The following is a 17,841-nucleotide window of genomic DNA, read 5'->3' on the forward strand; positions in this document are numbered from 1 at the left end:
TAAACTATAACTCATAATCATTTCTGTACAATTTTTAATGATTTTCCAAAGTCAGAACAGGGGAACCCGAATTCATTCTGACCTTGTCTCACAAAATCTATTATATCTCATGATTTACAACTCCATTGCTCACATCATTTCTTTTATAAGAAACTAGACTCAATAAGCTTTAATTTCATATTTTATTCATCCTCTAATTCAATCTATACAATTTTTGGTGATTTTTCAAAGTTACACTACTGCTGCTGTCCAAAACTGCTTTAGTGCAAAATGTTGATTTCCATTTTGCCCCAAATTTCACAGTTTATACAATTCGGTCCTTTCTCAATTAACCCCTCAATTAATCTAATTTTCTCAATTAGTACTTTACTAGACATTATAAGTTGTTACACAACTATTGAAATTCAGAATTGCCACATATAACTCTATCTTCAAACTCTTTTACTATTAGGTCCCAAACATTCACTTTCTATTCAATTCTTTCAATAAAATCAGCATATGAACAATTTAAAGCTCTAATTTCATGCTAAATCATCATATACTTCCAGAACATATTCATATCAACTTTCAACTTCTTTCATAAAATCAAAAACTAATGAATTTAACAAGTGGGCCTAGTTGTAAAAGTCATAAAAATACAAAAATTTCAAGAAATAGTCAAGAATTGAACTTACTTGTAATAAAAATATGAAGAACCAGCTTGAAGAAGCCCTTCCATGGTGTTTTAGCTGATGAGAATTCAGAAAAATGAAGAGAAATCTAGATAATTCCACTTGGGTCCTAACTTTATTAAGCAAATTTTGCAATTTTCCAATTTTGCCCTTAATTCTCCTTACTTTCTTGCTGATTTCATGCCTCTGCCGTCCAGCCCAAATAGACCTTGGGTCTATTTTCTTTTAAGCCCTCTTCCTTTTATCATTTAAGCTATTTAATCATTTCCCAAAATTTTGCATTTGTTACAATTTAGTCCTTTTTGTTCAATTAATTATCGGAACTTTAAAATTTCTTAACGAAACTTTAATACTAACTTTTTAACACTCCATAAATATTTATAAAAATATTTATGGCTCAGTTTAAAATCCCCGAGGTCTTGATACCTCATTTCGATTCTAATTATTTTAATATTTATTTCTAGTGCACTATTCACTATTTCAAAAATTTTCCTAACTTCATATTTAACTTATACTTGCTAAATTAATAATATTTTCTACCCATTTGTCGAATTTAGTGATCTCGAATCACCGTTCCGACACCTCTGAAAATTCAAGCCATTACATTTTTTTTTCGTCGGATTTGTGGTCCCGAAACCACTGTTCCGACTAAGCCTAAAATCGGGCTATTACATTATGTCCAGAGATTGCCAAAAAAAAATTTCGGAATCCTTTTCCGCTTAGATCTCTGATCTGGAGTCAGAATCGCCGAAAACTTAGCCAAAATCCTAGAAAATGAGAGAAACCTATCGGTCTCTACTCTTTCCAATGAGGCCCTCCATGGACCCTAAAGGGTTTAAGGGTTCTCAAGTCAGAGGGGAACTCCGGCAACGGTGCAAACAGGTGAAGTTTCTCCTTTTTTATTTTTTGTTTCAAAAAGAGAAAAATCAAAATAATAATAATAATAATAATAATAATAATAAACAATAAACAATAAAATGTTACCTTTTTTAACTTTGTGGTATTTTTATTTCGACTCTTCTAATATTTTTTGTATTTCAATTTCGTTTTTTTTATTTCGATGTATTCGATCCCCTTTTTCATGTTACAAAGATCGGTTTTTTATAACCGAAATAATATTACAATATATGTTTTTTTATTGCTTGTTTCTAGTTCTTTTCCCCTTTTTGTGTTTCTTACAGGGGCGGTGGAAGTCAGCAGGGTTGCCGCTGTCGTTTTGGTGCAAGGGGGAAGGTTTTGGGTGTCGTGTCAGTTGACATGTTGGGGAGCGGCGCGGCGCGGCAGGGGACTAGGGCAACTAAGATTTCTGTTGAAGGATTAGGATTTTGGGCCATTGGGCATCTCTTTGTATTTGGGCTTGTAATAATTTTTTTGGGCTCTCGGGCCTTGTAAATGGACTGCTAATTTTTGCTGTTAATTTATTATTGGGCCTGGACAAAATTGGACTTTTACATATAATATTATTATATTAATTATATTATAATTAAATTTAAGTAAAAAAAATTAGACAATGAAATGAATTTGATGGACCAGCTAAAACTTGAGATTAATTTTTTTTAAATTAGGTTTAAGCTCAAACTAATCAAAACACCTCTAGAAATTAAAATGGCATTAATTAAATTTAGCACTCAATATTTATATATTTTGTTAAAAAATTTAGTTAAATCTGGCCCTAACCTTTTAAAAAAAAGTCAAATTTGACCCGTAACCTTTTAAAAAGAGTCAAATTGCTATTTTTATAATGGAAATACTAACTAAATCTTTTATTTTTTTAAACATGGCATATCGCATGACAATCCACATGTACTTCATGTCTTCTTCTTTTTTAAATTTCTGACGAGCTTTTTATAATTTTTATAATTTTGATTTTTTTAAAAAAAATTATAAGTTTAATATTTGGGTAAACTTGTAACGCCCCAAAAATTTTAATTTTGAATTGTTAAATCATGTCATGTAAATTTATCTTGTTTAGCAGTTAAGTGTTTTGCATATGTGATTGAAGTATTGTGTTCGAATCCCTTTCCTTGATTTTTTTTGTTATTTTTTTCCAACCCCTATTTTTGAACATCTGGCTTATATATTATTTGTGTCCAACTATTGATAAGAATGAGTCTATTAGTTCAATGGTAAGATTTTAGCAAACTTAAAGGTCTTATGTTTGAATCTCATGCCTGTTAAGCAAAATTCTTTTTGCTTCTCCCTAAATGTGCCGCCTATATGTTAGTGGTTAAGTTAGGTTCGAATCTGGACAATTTGATGGGTTATCAGAAAATCAATTCGATTAGGATTTTTTTTAAAATAATAATAGATTTTTCCCAAAATTCTCCCTCTCACTCTCTCACGTCCCACACTTCCTCTCATTCTTTCCACATTCTGTTTTCCAATTTTTATTGATTGACTTTTCTGTCATTTTCTCTTTTGGCTTTCCTCCCTTTCCACTCTCCTTCTACTCTCTCTTTTCTTTCATTCTTTGTTCCACTTTCTTTGCTGCCATTTGTGTTGCTAAACGTTTGTGATTAAGGTGCTTCTACTTAGTACGGTATTTTCTCTGTAAGTAGATTTTGTTTACTTTTAGGTGATGTTGTTGTTCTCGTTTCATGTGGAAGGTATGGAACTCTGTGTGTGTGTGTGTGTGTGTGTGTGTGTGTGTGTGTGTGTGTGTGTGTGTGTGTGTGAGTTTCAATCTAACTGATGGTTTTGATGTATTGTTAGGAGAAGTTCATGAGGCACACGATGTTCTTCTAGCGAGTTAGGAGATTTTTAGGACTGTTGTTACTATCTGGGTAAGTAATCGAATGCCGAAGGGCTAATTCTCGGAGTTAAAGTCGAATGTTCAATCGTTCGTAGCCGAATTAGTGACTCAATTTCGTATATTGTTACTAATTAGTTCATTTTTAATATTGCTTTTAGGGTCTACAGGTGTGTCATATCATCGTTTTCCAGAAACAGTAAGGTGTGTGACTCGAACTCGTAAAAATGGTGAACGGTGCGAAGCCAAAAAATCCCACTGTCGATGCCACACAAGCTGGGTTAAGTGGGTTGTGTGGGCTACACTAGTGTGTGTTAGGCCATGTATTAGACTGTGTGGGCAACATGGGCTGGGCCAGATAGGGCGTGTGGGCCCATTTTCTATAAATTTCGATTAAGGATGTAATCAAAGTGCAATTTGATGTTAGTCACTTTGTAGGTCTGTTGTGTGATATGTATGGCTTCTGTATATGAAATCTGATATTCAGCCTCTGTATGTACAACTTTTAATAGCAAGTTAGCATGTTCTGATGTGTAAAGCATGTATGTATATATGTATATGGATATCTGATTAGTGTTTGCATGTGTATTGGGGTGGGATAAGGATGTGACAGAGGAAGTGTGATAGTTTAATAATTTGCCTTCTCTGGTGGTTTTAACCACATATCTGTTCTGGTGGCTTGACCACACTTATCTGATTCTAGCAGTTTATCGCACTATTTCTAGCAGCCTAACTACAATATCCTAAAAAGTGACATACATTCACTCATAGGTGTGTGGGGTTAGATAAGTATTCATTAACCTAATTGGTGAGTCGGAATGGACTGAAATGATGTGTAGCAGATAGGGGTAGGATACGTATTTGTTCTGAAATAAAGTGTTGCATCGCATGATATGTCATGCCATCTGTATTTGATATGATTATGATGTTGCATTGCTGATAGGTGCTAAAAGTAACATGTTTTAATCATGTTAATGCATTTCTAGGTGATTATTCGATGAAAATTGTGAATTTTATGCTCTCCATTCTTTAAATTCATGTTTTTAAACTTGGGAGAGCATTTTGTAGCAACAGGAGTGAAAAATGAGCGAAAACCCAAAAATCAGAGCAAGTTACAGGAGCCACACGAGCTGACCCTTTCCACACGACTGTGTAAGCCACACGTGCTGCCACATGACCATGTGGCAAGTTATGTCGATTTCACAAATTGCACTCTGAACAGCGAAAAAATGTTATTTTTAGGGTTTTCAGGCATTCTGATACCTATATATGACAAAAGTAAAAAAGATAGGAGGGAGCCATCATAGAATATTCAAGAAAATAACTCAAAAAACACCATTAAAACAGATTCTAAGGCAAATTTTCATCAAGATTGAAGACTCCCTTTTGATTTCTTTGAAGATTATTATAAGTTTCTTTGTTTTTTGTGGTTATTTTGTATTTTGGATGCTTTTATTTGCTAGCATGAACCAATTTTATAAATATCTAGAGAGATGAACCTTATGACGAATTCTGTCGTTTGATTTCTATTTTATGCAATAAATACTTAGATCTTGTTCTCAATTATGTGTGCTTAATTCTTGGTTCAATATTTCTAGACTATTAATCCATAGTTAATGTGCTTAAATCAGAAGAGGAATAGACCCTGTTTAAGAGTAGATATAACACCCCTAACCCTTTTCTGGCACATATTCATTGCCTTAACAGGGTTACAGAGCATTTTAGAGTTTACAGATTAAATACAGTTAATTCATATAATTAATAATCATATCTGAAATTAAACATAATCAATCATATTGTTCCTTAAATGGGCGCTCGAAGCCCAATTATGCATTAGAAATAAGTTGGGACTAAACTGAGAACTCAAAGAATTTTTCGCGAAATTTCAAAATTTTGCCTAGGTGTAAGGGACGCAAGCCCGTATGGCCAGGCCGTATAGGTCACACAGCCAAGTGACATGCCCGTGTCTCAGGCCATGTGGGCATTCTATATGAAGCACACAGTCATGTCCCAGCCCATGTCCAATTTAGGTTGCTTACTGACTTGGGTCACACGACCAAGCCACATGCCCATATGCTAGGCCGTGTGATCAATTTAATTTTCAATAATTAAGTGCAAGGTTCACATGGCCAAGAGACACGCCTGTGTGCTAGGCTGTGTATCACACACGGCTGAGACACACACCCTTGTCTCTGCCCGTGTGAAGCTACCTGAGCATTCTGTTTCTCAAATTTTAAGATGCAGGGGACACACGACCAAACCACACGCCCGTGTCTCTGCCCGTGTGGACTAAAATTGGCCATTTTCAATGCCATATTTCTCATCCATTTTTCCTTCCACCTACAACAATATTTAAGCATATTCACCAACCAATTCAAGATATTTAACCAAGCTAAATACAAGTATTATGCATGATATATCATCATATATATGTTCATGTATTCAAACTTACCTAATTGTGTAATCATATAAGTTTACCAAAAATTCAATCCAACCATACTAAATACCCTTATATTCAACATGATATAGCCCCATACATATACATTAAACATGTTCTCACTAGCCATTCCAATGGCTAGATACATCCAACCATTTACATAACCCTCATTGGCCAACTTAGTCTATACATGCCATTATACCAAAATAAGTTTGCTATTTATACAAACACGAGCTGAAGGATAGTGTGATGATGCTCCGACCGATTTTCAAACTTTATGAGCTTCCGAGTACTATAAAACAAAGAAAATCGAGTAAGCATTTAATGCTTAGTAAGTTCGTATAACAAGAATTTAACTTACCAATCATATTCATTTAAACTAAGCATACAAAACATGTATCCAAAACAATTTGACCAATTGCCTAAACACATAACCTCACCAACAAGTTAGTCATGTAATCTACATGAGCTTAAGAAAACAAATATGAGCTCGTTATATAACAATTTTGTAACAGCCCAATTTTCAGTAGTGTCAGAACAGTGATTTGAGATCACTAAATTCGATGAAGAAGTTAGAAATATTTTTGAATTAGTGAATTTTGTGATTTAAAAGAAATTATTAGGTAAATTGGGTCGAAAACGAGGTATCGAGACCTCGATATTATAAACTGAGCCGTAAATATTTTTATAAATATTTACGGAGTGTCAATAGGATAATATTAAAGTTTCGTTAAGAAATTTTAATGTTTCGATAGTTAATTATGAAAAAGGATTAAATTGCAATAGGGATAAAAGTTTAATTATAGATTAAAGAAAAGTTAAAAGGACCAAATAGGCAATTATGCCTTTTTCCAAAGTTGAGGCGGCATAAGTATAAAAATCTGAGATTTTTATGTGTTAAAAAAATATTATATTATAGTAATGATTATGTTTTTTATATTATATTATTATTAATATATTATATTATATTATATATATACATAAAACAAAAGAAAGAATAGAAAAAAAAGAAAGAAAAGAAACAGAATAGAAGAGACGAAACAGAGAAAGAAACAGAGAGCAAAACGGGCAGAGAAGGAAGGAAAGAAAGAAAGAAAGAAAGAAAAAGAAAAAGGGAAATTTAAGGTTTTAAGGTTCCAAGCTCAATTGGTAAGTCAAATTAAGTCTTTTTCTTATAATTTTTGAGTTTTTGGAATCCTAGAGATAATACTACTTGATTTATGTTGATATTTTGAAAGTTAGTAGATTGTTAGACATGAGTTATGTTGAATTAATTGATGAACTAGAGGTTAAAATGATTGAATTTTAAGTTAGAAGTTAGTAAAAGATTGATTTGTAAAATAAAATATAAGTTTTGAATTGATAGGGCTTAAATTGGAAAAAAATACCAATATTCATAAGTATATGTTAGAGTGTGATTTTGATATTGCCATAGAAGGGAAAAATGATCAGCATGTCATAAAACATAAGAAAATAGGATGAAGTTTAATTTACGAGCCTTGGGGCAAAAGTGCAAATATGTGAAAGTTTAGGGGTAAAAATATAATTTTGCAAAAGTTTGGGTCAAGGACTGTTTTAATAAATTTGAATATTAAATAAGTTAAATTTGCTATTATAGATCAAGAAGAACGAAATTTGGGAGTAGATCGGGGAAAAGAAAAAGTAAAGGACTAAATTGTAAAGTTTAGTCACATTTTGTATCAAGGTAAGTTTACAGTAAATAAATGCAATATTCTTTTATTTTACATTATTATTGTCAATTTCCAGCATTTATATATTTATGTTATGAAAATATTTAAAGTCGAATTTAAGGTGAAGTGACAGAGGAAAAGTGTTAGAAAGCTCCGGTTGAACCCTAGGAATGTTAGGATATTAGGGTTGACAGGACAGAACAGAAATGAGCCATGTAAGTCCATATTAGAAATATGGCTTTGGAGACAGGATTGAGCCATGTAAGTCCATATTATATATGGCATTGGAGACAGGAATAATTCATGTAAGTCCATGTTAAAGACATGGCATTGGCAGGATATTGATAGACAGGAACGACCCTAGTATCCTTAGTATTCCGAGTGGTTCAACGGGTCAGGGTACGAGTTAAATTACAGTGAATTAACAGCAAAGGAAAAGTAGATTATATTTATGAAAACGGAAAGGTCAGGTAAGAAAGAAGGTAAGGGAATAAAGAAGAAGATAGAAATTGAGAAGTAAAGAAATTTATGATGTTAGATGATATTATGCATAATTATCCATTATGTTGAATGTTGTGATTTATTTGCTTGTAAGCTTACTAAGCCTAGTGCTTAATCTCTTTATTTTCTTCTTCTTATAGTACTTATCTAGCCACTCGGGGATCGAAGGAAACGTCGGAGGCCGATCACACTATCAAAGAAATAACTCGGTATAATTAGACGTTTTGTTTTGTGTATGGCATGTATAGAAACTTAGCTACTTTTGGTATAATATGAATAATGAGTGATGTGTAAGTAGTTGATGATGTATGGTTATTAAAATGATTAAGGATGAAGGTGTTTGTTGTTATGAAAGATTAGGTGATAAATTATGCATGGAAATCATAAAAGGATAAAATTTTGCAAAGAAACAGAATTCAGGCAGCACAGTGACGTGAATTTGAAAAATCACCCAAGATAGTATAAAATGAATTAGAGGGTGAATGATATATGGAATTAAAGCTTGTTGAGTCTATTTTCATGGAAAAATAACGGTGTAGAAAAAGGAAATTTATATTTTAAGATATGTGAATTTTAGTAAGATAGGGTCAGAACTGTTTTTGGAGTCCCCTGTTCTGAGTTTAGAAAATAATTACAAATTGTAAAAAAATGGTTATGAGTTGAAATTTACATGCTTAGATTCCTTAATGAGTCTATTTTCTGTAGAAACAAGTAAGAACTTCATATGAAAATCCTACAGTGAGAAAACTTATTTTTAGTGACTAGAGGTCAGGGCAGTCAGGTGGTGAAACAGGGGAGACTTTAACTAATAAACTGTACTAATTTGCTGAACCAAAAATTCTAAAAATTTTATGGTGAGTAGATATATGAGTCTAGTTTCAGGGAAAATTTACGGAATTAAATTTCGAGTTCTGTAGCTCAAGTTATAATTAATTTAGTAACTGCTGCGCGATTGGACAGATTTGCTGCGAATAATGAAATAAATTTTTAAACCTAGTTTTTATGCTCCGAATTGGTAAGATAAGCTAAGTAATGCCTCGTGCTCGACTCCGGAAACGGTCTCGGGTAAGGGGTGTTACAAATTTTCCAGGTATATACAGGATATTAGAGAAATAATTCATTTTAAAACTCATATTTTCTTATATCAAGATTTTACCTGTTGAATCCTTGAAATATCAATGAATTCCAGGGAAGTACACACAAGGTGTACCAATCAGTGATCCGTCAATTCATATTTGGGGGTGCTCTTTAAAGCACATAATCGAGAAGCACTCTCTCGAGCATATAACATGAAACTCATGTAAGCCATGTAATGGGAAGCTTATCCAGGCTATATAACAGGAAGCTCATAAGAGCCATAATTGGAAAGCTCATGTGAGCCTATAACGGGTAGCTCCGAAGAGCCATTAATAGAAAGCTCCGATAGCCATATATTGGGAAGTTCAAGCGAGCCATATTAGGAAGCTCATTAAGAGCCATTATCGGGAAACTCATAAGAGCTAAGGTGTGTCCATAACACATGTAGGAGCACAACCTATCAGGATGCTCCGAAGAGCTATAACAGGAAGCTCGCAGGAACCATATAATGGGAGGCTTGAGAGGGCTAATAACAAGATACTCTTTTGAGCAATGGTGTGTCCGCAACATATGCAAGACCACAACCAATTCGAGAAACTTGTATTCATCGAATTTCATTCATTCATACGAGATTTTACGTTTATCAAGTATGTCAGATATAATTTTTTTCATATAAATGACAAATTCATAATTCATATGTATAACATTCAATTCAAATATGAAAATATACACAATTTGGTTACACGAACTTACCTCAACACTTGCTCGTATGTGAAAATCTACTAATCCGACACTTTTTCTTTTCCTCGATCTAACTCCTTATTTGGTCTTTTTAAATCTAAATAGATGAATTTAATCATCAATTTATTACATTTCATATTCAAATCAACTCAATTCACATCTTAGGCAAAAGTACCATTTTGCCCCCATACTTTTAATTAATTCTAATTTCGTCCCTAGGCTCGGAAAATGAAATTCATGCAATTTAGTCCTTATTCCAAGCCTATCCAATTTTTACATATAACATTTACAGCTCATGTATTTCACAAAAATCATAAATTTTCCATGAATTTTACATCTTTACACTTTAGTCCCTAAATCACAATTTCATCAAAATTCACTCTACAGATGTTGTTTATCTATCAACAACATTTCATTTTCTACCATAAATTTCAAAATTTCAGCATACTCATCCATGGAAAATTTTAATACTTTGATAACTTTGCAAATTAATCCCCAAAATAGATAGATTAGGTTATTACGATCTCGAAATGTAAAAATTACTAAAAACGGGACAAGAAAACATACCTAATCAAAGCCAAATAAGTTTTCTATCTTTAACCTCTTCCAATTCGGGTTTCCATGTCTTTAATTTGGGGAAAGATATTACAAAATGATGATATTTTCTATTTAATTAAAATATCATCTTTTATTATTTCATCTTTCCAATTTAGTCCTTTTCTTTATTTAAATTTCCATGGATGAATCATCATAAATATCTACTAACTTCTCTTATTGGTCTATTTGTCTTATAAGTACCTCAAATTTTGAATTCCATAGTAATTTGATCCTTCTAGCTACTAGAATTCAACTTTTGCACTTTATGCAATTTGGTCCTTTCCTCCTAATTAAACATGAAATCGATAAAATTTTCTTAATGAAATTTTCTTACGTTATTCCTATCATAATGTAGGTCATGCAATAATATTAAAATGATTTTTCTTTCTGACTCGGATTTATGGTCCCAAAACCACTGTTCTGATTTCATTGAAAACATACTATTAGAGTAGATCTAGCGTAATTGAGTGGAGTTGCATGCAATCCTAGAAATAGGATGATATAAATCTATAGGATTAGAGTCAAATCTAATAGAGGAATCCATAGACCAAGTTAACGCGATAATAGGTGTCGAAACCTTTTTGAAATAGACTATTTTAAAAAAAAAATGGAGTTGCCACCAATTTTTTTATTTAGGTGTGATTGGATCACCTCAAGAATCATTCTAATAAAATGTTAGACTTATTCAAACGATACTTTTTTGGTCTACAAAATCCAAGAAATAGGTTCAGGAGTCAGTTACGCACAAGGAAGGATTAGCACTCTCGTACACCCAAAATTGGTACCTAGTAGATTACTTGATGTCTTAGTATCGAGAATTGAAAATTTGAAGAGAATTTAAAACACGATCCCTTTTTGTATTAAGACATTATTTAATTAAATTAATTTTCACGAAAAGAGCTTATTTCAAGTTAATCGAGAAGAAAGGATCATGTCCCATAAGTTAGGACACAATGCCTTAAATCCTCGAAGACAAGAACAAACGCCATTTGTTCGTTACTTGAAACTCGTTTTTTAAATAGATATTCGACTATTTCGGTTTTAAAAAGTAGTCATATTTCGTAAGTTAGGAATATAACTATTCTAATTCCAAAAATAATGAACATCACCTCAGTTTTGAATATTGTATACATTACATAAAAATGAAGAATTAAGGGTTTTCAGTATGCACCTGAACTGATTTCGAAGTAGTAACAACGTAGAGTGCTTCCAAAGCCTAAACTGACCACTCAACAACTCAATCAACTCACTTTAATGACAATAACGTACAATTATAAGCAGAATACCGATGTTGAAAGTTTCGACATGAAACTTTCAACGAAACCTACATTTACCAAAAGATCAAAAACGATTGCTCGAATTGGCGATTATCAGAAAAATCACCCGAAAAACACGGAATGCCCAACTCAAAACATACCAAGAAATGCAAGAAGAAACCGTGAATTCAGTCGAATTTAACAAGGAAACTTACTTAATAGTCTTTCGATCGACGCAACTAACAATGTAACTTCAATTAACCCCGTATTCCTTATGGTAGTGATCAAAAATAAAGGACAAGGAAGAATAACCGAAAGAAGAAGAAGAAAGAGAAAGAAAGAAGAAAAAAAACATAAGGAAAGAAGGAAAACAATACAAAAGAAGAACTAACATTAATTATGACTTAACTTCCACTCAAATTCCTAGCATTTAGCAAAAATGTTTCCTACCGTATACTCCGAGACTTGAACATAAGACCAAACAAAATACAAAAACTTTACTAGTGAACCAGTTAGGCGCATTCTTAACATAGATTTACACACAATTAAACTAAAATGTGTCATTCAAGGATAGAAGTTATCTTAAATTAAAATAACAAAATTCCTAAAGATGTGTGTCGAAACCATTTTTGAAAACGGGGTCAACTTTGGTTTCGAAAATGATAAACGAAAATTGGGAGTCGCCACCAATCTTTTTTGATGAGGTGTGATCGGGTCACCTCGAAATTTGGTCATTTTAATAAAACATTTTGATTTACTAAAGCAACGATTTTGGTCTACGAAATTTGAGAAAACGGGTTTGTGAGTCAGTTACGTATGAGGAAGGATTAGCACCCTCGTAACGCCCAAAATTGGTACCTAATTGATTAATTAAAGTCTTAATGTCGAAAGTTGAAAACATTTTGAACTAAATTTTAAAAATACGATCCGTTTTTATGAATGTTTGGATAACTCGAAGTGGATACTAAGATTATCTTGTTCTGAAGAAATAAAATATCACATCCAGCACGTAGGACACGACATTTCAAACCTTCGATACCAAAATAATCTCATGATTTCCAAAACTTACGCATTGAAACTTTAAAAAGGATATTCGGTTGTTCGGTCAAACAACAAATCGAAACCCAACACGTAGGGCACAATTTCTCGAAATTTCCAAACACGAAATATTGTCTTGTTTAAAGAAACTCGAATAAAAATGCAATTGTATGAAACAATTAAGATTATCTTGTTTCAAAGATATAAAATATCACATCTAGCACGTAGGACACAATATTTCAAACCTTCGATTCCAAAATCATCTCATGATTCCCAAAACTTTACATTGAAATTTTGGAAACGATATTCGGTCGTTCGGCCAAAAGATAAATCGAAACCCAACACATAAGGCCCAATTTCTCGGAATTTCCAAACGCGAAATATTGCCTTCAACTTTGATTTTTTTTTTGAATAATAGAGAGTGCAATACGATGTATACTTATCTTGTTTAGAGTATAACAACGAATAAATGTATCTAAATACGGTTCAAAATATGATTATAATAAAATAAAATGCTAGTATATGAAGGTGGAATAATCATAAAAAATAAAATAAAATGACGAGTGCAATTAATGATAATAATATGACATGAGAGAAGGAAAATTTGAAATCATCGATATCAACAACAAATTACATGTGGGAATTTTAAAAACAAATAATGCATGTGACCATTTAAAATAGATAAAGAAGAAAATAATAATAATAATGATAAATTAAATAGCAACACATGAACAGGTTTTAAGACGAACACTAGGTAAGTAGGAAATTAAAATACATGGTATGCAAAATGATTTAAAGACAAATAATATCGAATAATTTAAACTAAATAATAAAACTGTTTCAAAATAAATAATTTGTCAAGACAGATTAAAAAAGGGCAATATATACATAAAGTAATTTTAAGTAAATAGTCATGAACAATTTTATATAATAAAACAGTTTGAAATAAATTATATAAGCACAACTTAGAATATATGAAGCAAATTTAAAAGGAATAGGCAATTTATAATGAAATAATGTATAAAAAAAATGAAGCGATAAATACATGAACAAACAAACAAATATTAGATATTAGCTAAATTAATTTAATAGTATAATCATAATAACATTAATAATAAAAATAGATAATCCAACACCAATAATAATGAAGATATGAATAAAATGAGTAACTCATGAAAGGGAATAATAAAAAATGAACGAATGATGAATGCATAAATAATAAAATAGTAATAACAAAAGTAAATGAAAATTGAAAAGAAATAAAGGAATTATGAAATGATTCCAATAATAAAAACGAATAATATATATTAATGAATAAATAAATAAATAAATAAATAGATATGTAAAACAAGAGAATAATGGATATACATATGTATAAAGACATAAATGAATGAACGAATAAATAAACAAACAGAAATGACTTAATTGATATCAACATAAGCTTACAAGGTATGAATTGTAAATAAGTAAAAACAGACAAGGGCCAGAATATATTGCGCTGAAATTAGCAAGGACTAAAAGGGTCAATATCCCTAGTCCCTATCCGTTGCATTTTGGCTAACCAGGCCCTGGGTTAAATTACAAATAAAATAAAATTAAAGAGGCGAATTTAAAGAAAAATAAAAAGGAAAATGGGATTAGAATGAAAATCCAAAAAAACGGAAAGGTCAGGAGCATAAATAGCCCAATCTCCGAAAACACGCAGATCCTTTAGCTTGCGGGTCGGGTCACGTACGGGCATGTCGAAAACAACGCCGTTTCGGCGCTGGGATCCCTGGCTCTCAAACGGCACCGTTTTGTGCTTTTATTTAAGTTAAAAAAAATTTTATTTTGTTCCCATTTCGAAAGATAAAAAGAAAAACCCCCCTACTCTCCATTATTCTCTGCTAGTGTTTGTACCAATCCATCATCGCCGTCGCCGTTGAGGCCACCGTGGACGGTGGTTGAGGGCATGCGAAAAGGGGGGTTTTCGCCTCCGTTTAAAGCGCCCAAAGGCTACATCCCCCCTAACCCGAGAGCTTAAGAGAAGAGACCCTCTTTATTCCCTTTGGAATCGGTCTTAAACAACGGAGCCGGGGCTCCAACTACGCGACTTTGGGGTTTGCGGTAAGTCTCCTTTTCTCTTTTCTTCTTGTTTTTTTTTTGTTTAAAACAAACTTGAAAACAAAAAAAATAAAATAAAATAGAAAACAGGGAACAAAAAGAGAAGATAAGATTCAACCTTTGTTTTTTTTTTTTGATTACTTAAATCGTCTCTGTAAAAAGAAGTTACATTTTTTACTCTTAGCTATATAGCCGAAGTAATATTCATTGTTTATTACTAGCTTGCTACTCTACCTGCCATTGTTGTTTCTGTTCTGTCTTTGTTTCTGCTTTGGTCTGTTGGCTTCCCTTTTTGCGTATTTGCAGGTCTATGTAGGAGGTCAACGAGGCGAAGGTTTCCCTTTTGGTGCAACGAGACAGGAGAGCCAAGCCTCGGGCGTTGGTCTTGCCGATGAAGCACGTGGGTGGCAGAGGACAAGTACGGCGCACTAGGGGAAACTAGGGTTAAACTTGGCTGAGATTTGGGTTTAGGTTGGGCCTATCGGGCCATCCGAGTTTGGGCTTAGTTGGGTTTAGGTTGGGTAATTTAGGCCTATTAATTGTTCACAATTTGGACATTGGACTCTTTAAATTTTTTGGGTTTCATCATTATTATCGGGCCGGGCAAATTTGGGCCCTTACAATGTGACTTGAACTCCTATCCCTAATCACATAAACAAAGCACAGAACTACAGATACAAAGACTCAATTACAACAAAATCTAACAGTCAAACATTAAAATTTTTGAGGTGTTACCTTGCATAAATCAGTGACTTTGACGGCTTAGTCTCATATATCGGTGGTTTCTTTGGAGGCTTATAAATGGTGGTTTGGGTTTTGAATTTTTCGTTCTTCAGAGGTGTATAAATTGATAATTTAGGCTTAAGCTTCCATTTTCTTTTTTGTGGCTTATATATTGATGATTGGGATTCAGACTTCTTTTTCTTATATATAAATATATATAAATTTGGAAGAATGATTAAATTTTAGTTTTGGTCCTATTAATATGTCAAAAGTTAGATTTAATTTCTAACATAATTTGGTCTCTAAATTTTTATAATGTTATTAATTAGTCTTAAAAATTAACACAATTTGATCATTTTTTTTTAAAGTTCGCAGTCACCTTTTTGGACATTATAAAACAATGGTCAAATTTTAACCTCAAGGCTATACTAAAACTTGATATTGAATCTATACTTTAATTTTTGACATAATTTGACTCATCTACTTTTATAATGTCATCAGTTAGCCTAGATAGTTAATATCGTTAATTATTTCAATATAAATCTTGACGTCAATTCTTCTTAAGAACATTATTTCAATAAAAAATTTATTTTAACATGACGATTTCAAATGCGTGTTTTTAAGAAAAACATAATTAATATTTTTAATATTTTTTTATTGTTACATAACTATCAAGTGATTTTTTAAAAAATTTTAAAATGTTACACCAAAGAATTTAATAGGAGAATTATAACAGTGGTAACAACTAGACTTGAATCTTTATATCTGAAAAATAGAAGACTATATTCCTAAAAGTAAAAAGAAGAGAACTAAATTCTAAATATACGAAGCATATAAGAACTTAGAGCATATTTTAATCTTTAAATTTTTATTTTATAATTTAACTGAAACAAATAAACAAAGAAGCGTGGACAGAAAACTTTACTAATAGTTAATTAGCATATATTTATAAAATTTTATTCACTACCATAAATAGAATTCGGAAGACTTCTAACCGTTTTAAAAGTCGGAAGTGAGTGAGGACATAATTATACATTTTCATTATTATTAGATCTGGTGTAACTAATTATGAGGAAAAATGAGGTCTCAACATAATTCAAATGGATTTAGTCAGCTTAAGGCTTATTCCAAACAAAACAATTTCAACAGTTTTCACCAACCAAATCTCCATGCACCAAAAACACAACAAAATCTCTTTTAACTTGTCGGTTCTAATTATAAAATTAGTCAATTTTAGTCTTAGTACTTCTCAAAATTAATTTTATATTATGTGTACAGTTGTAAATTCGGTCCATATTCTTTAATTAATAATTTAAGTCTCTTTACTTTTCAAATTTTAAAATTTCAGTCTCGATAGAAATGCTAGTTGTTGATCCATCAACTGAATTTTTAGTGAGTAATAAATAAAAATAACTAGTTGACATGACATTACACATATGATAATTATGTTCGGAATATCAAATTTTAAAAATAAAAAAACTTAATAAATTTAACAATTATTATTTGATGATTGAAAAAAAATTTAATTAAATTCACACCTTCCACAAAATTTAACTTTTTGGAAACAATAACAAAACAGGAAGACACAGTGCAGGAAATTCAAAGGAAAAGGCTAATTATTTCAAAGATTTGACATTAATTTGTATTTACACAAGTCGCCGCAGGTGACTCTGACTCTTGTTTACCATTTTAAACCTCTAAATATTTAATAAGCTGGAATTTTTCAGCATATTCTCAAACGGAATGGTGGGGTTGTGGGGGGGGGCCGTCCATGGATAAATAGCCCACAGTTAGGCATACCCTTGAAGGCAATTTCATAGCCTTGGTAAGATTTGAAAATTTGCCACATAATATTAATATAATTATAAATGAAGTTTTGGTAGTAATAAAAAAAGTTGAGATCCTACAGTTTTGATGTCGTAAGTTTGAATATCATTCTTCGTAAATCATGTTAAATTGTCTTTATATATGTATTGAATTAAAATTCACCTATGTGATTATAAATAGTATGATTACATTAGTTAATAATTTTTTAAATTTTAGTGAATTACAAGAGGAGGATAAAGTCCTAACAGCAATACTTGAAGCGATGAATACCTTGACCATCAGGCCAACACACGAGTTTAATTTTTAACCTATTTTAAGCCCTCATTTAATCCCTCGCACAGCATGTACTAAATATGGATATTTTAAAATTCTTTAATTTTTTTTTACCTATTTGAAGGATCCTTAGAGTAACATATTTGGTATTTAAGTA

General features: G+C 31.8%; 1 long non-coding RNA gene across 1 annotated transcript; it reads left to right on the forward strand.

The window, feature by feature from the left end:
- The first annotated feature begins 14,594 nt into the window (after positions 1-14,594).
- On the forward strand, positions 14,595-15,484 carry LOC107940536 (uncharacterized). The gene is made up of 2 exons (XR_001695466.2): positions 14,595-14,864; positions 15,168-15,484. It is a non-coding gene; the product is annotated as an uncharacterized lncRNA (long non-coding RNA).
- The last annotated feature ends 2,357 nt before the right edge of the window (positions 15,485-17,841 follow it).

Source organism: Gossypium hirsutum, chromosome A02 (genome assembly GCF_007990345.1).
Source record: "Gossypium hirsutum isolate 1008001.06 chromosome A02, Gossypium_hirsutum_v2.1, whole genome shotgun sequence".
Classification (NCBI taxonomy): domain Eukaryota; kingdom Viridiplantae; phylum Streptophyta; class Magnoliopsida; order Malvales; family Malvaceae; genus Gossypium; species Gossypium hirsutum.